Here is a 2,553-nt window from a genome sequence, read left to right on the forward strand (position 1 = left end):
ACACCCTCGGTGCCGACACTCCTCTGTGCAGCATCCCTCAGTACTGAAACCCCTCTGTGCATCACTCCCTCAGTGTTGACCCCCCTCAGTGCAGCATTCCCTCATTGCTGAGCCCCCTCACTCAGTTCTGACCACCCCTCAGTGCAGGACTCCCGCAGTGCTTACCCCATTCTGTGCAGCACTCCCTCAGCGCTGACCACCCTCAATGTGACCGCTCTCAATGCAGCACATCCTCAGTGCTGACCCGCTTAGTGCTGACCCCTCCGCCTCACTTCAGCACTCCCTGATCATCTAATAGTGCATCACTCCCTTTATATGAACCCTTGGACTGTGCAGCACTGCTTTAGTACTGACTCTCCAACAAGATAATTTCAGAGAGATGTGCTCCCATCAAATTGACCCTCTGATACTGGAGCATTTCCTAAATATTGACCGTCTCACAGTGAAGCTCTCCCTTAATATAGACCCTCTGACAGGGCGGCTCTCTTTCAGTACAGGCCTTCTCACAGAGCAGCACTCTCTCATCATTGACCCTCTGACAGTTTAGCGCTCCCCTAAATACTGTCAGTGGGTCAATACTGAGAGAATGCTGCACTGTCAGAGTCAGCTCCCCGTAGTACGATCAGACGTTCAGTATTAAAGGTATGCCGCACTGTGAGTGGGTCAGTGTCGGTGAATTCTGCACTGCGACAGGGTCAACCATGAGGAAGATCTGCACTGTCAATGTAATAGGGTCACAACTGAGTGAGTGCCTCACGATCAGAGGGTCAGGACTGAGGTTTTGCAGCACTGTCAGAGTGTCAGATCTGTGGGCGTACATAATTGTCAGAGGGTCAGTACTGAGCTGGTGCCTCCTTGTAAAGGGGTCAGAATTGAGACAGTGCTACAGGATTAGAGTGTCAGTCCTGTGGTAAAGCAGCACTCTGAGGGTCAGTACTGAGGGAAAGCTTCATTATCAATGGGTCAGTTCTGAGGCTGTGCTACTTTGTCAGAGGGCCATACTAATGCGGTGCCTCATTGTAATGGGATAAGAATTGAGGGAATGTCGCACATTGCATCACTAGCTCATCATTGACCGTCTAACAGTGTAGCACACCCTTAATATTGACCCTCTGACAGTGCAGCACTCCGTCATGGCTGACCCACCACTGAGTGCTGAGTCCCGCTTAGTGCAGCGCTCCCTCAGTGCGGAGGCCCCCTCAGTGCGGCACTCCCTCAATGCTCACCACCGTCTGTTCCGCACTCCTTCAGTGCTGACCCCCCTCAGCGCAGCAGTCCCTCAGTGCTGACTCTCCTCTGTGCAGCATGCTCTCAGTTCTAACCCCGCTCAGTGCAGCATTCCCTTAGTGCTCAGCCCTCCCACCTCAGTGCTGACCACCGTCCCTCAGTGCTGACACCACCGCAGTGCTGAGCCCCCTCAGTGCTGACCACCCCAAACAGTGCTGACCCCACCCCCCTCCACCTCCCCTAGAGCAGCGCCCCCTCAGTGCTGAAGCCCCTCAGTACTGACGCCCCCTCAGTGCAGCACTCCCTCAGTGCTGACCGTGTCAGTGCAGCACTCCCTTAGTGATGACCCCACTCTGTGCAGGACTCCATCAGCGCTGACCCCTCTCAGTGCCCCACATCCTCAATACTGACCCTCGGACAGTCTCATAGCACTGGCCCTCCCTGAGTGCAGCCCTCCCTTCAGAGCTGACCCCTCTAAGTGCTGACCCCCACTCAGTGCAGACCCCCCTTCAGTGCTGACCCCACTCTGTGGAGCACTACCTCAGTGCTGTCTCTGCTCTGTGCTGACCCCCATCAGTGCAGCCGCTCCCTCAGTGCTGACCCCCTGAGTGCGCCACTTCATCAGTACTGACCCTCGGACAGTCTCACAGCACTGACCCTCCAACAGTGCAGTACACCCTCACGGCTGACACCCCTCAGTGCAACACTCCCTCAGTGCAGAACCCCCTCAGTGCCCCACTTCCTCAATACTGACCCCCTGAGTACGCCACTTCTTCACTACTGACCCTTGGACAATCTTACAGCACTGACCGCCCCTCAGCGCAGCCCTCCATCAGTGCTGAACCCCCCCTCAGTGTAGCACTCTCTCAGTGCTGACTACCCTCAGTGTGACTGCCCTCAATGCAGCACACCCTCAGTGCTGAGCCGCTTAGTGCTGACCCCCCGCCTCACTTCAGCACCTCCTGATCATCTGATAGTGCATCACTCCCTTTATACGAACCCTCGGACGGTGCAGCACTACTTCAGTACTGACCCTCCAACAAGATAATTTCAGAGAGATGTGCTCCCATCAAATTGACCCTCTGAGACTGGAGCAATTACTTAATATTGGCCCTCTCACAGTGAAGCTCTCCCTTAATATAGACCCTCTGACAGGGCGGCTGCATTTCAGGACAGGCCTTTCCACAGGGCAGCACACTCTCATCATTGACCCTCTATCAGTGCAGCACTCTCTTAATATTGAATTTGTGACAGTGCACAACTCCATTAAAATTGACCTGAGCACTCCATTAATATTTGCCCTCTGACAGTGCAGCTCTTCCTCAG

The 2,553-nt window shown here is 54.7% G+C and overlaps 1 protein-coding gene across 1 annotated transcript in view; it reads right to left on the reverse strand.

The window, feature by feature from the left end:
• The window catches only part of plekhd1 (pleckstrin homology domain containing, family D (with coiled-coil domains) member 1), a 150,726-nt gene that overhangs the window by 77,757 nt on the left and 70,416 nt on the right, over positions 1 to 2,553 (reverse strand). The gene's annotated exons all lie outside the window — the stretch shown is intronic.

Source organism: Rhincodon typus, chromosome 8 (assembly GCF_021869965.1).
Source record: "Rhincodon typus isolate 14 chromosome 8, sRhiTyp1.1, whole genome shotgun sequence".
In the NCBI taxonomy this organism is placed as follows: Eukaryota; Metazoa; Chordata; class Chondrichthyes; order Orectolobiformes; family Rhincodontidae; genus Rhincodon; species Rhincodon typus.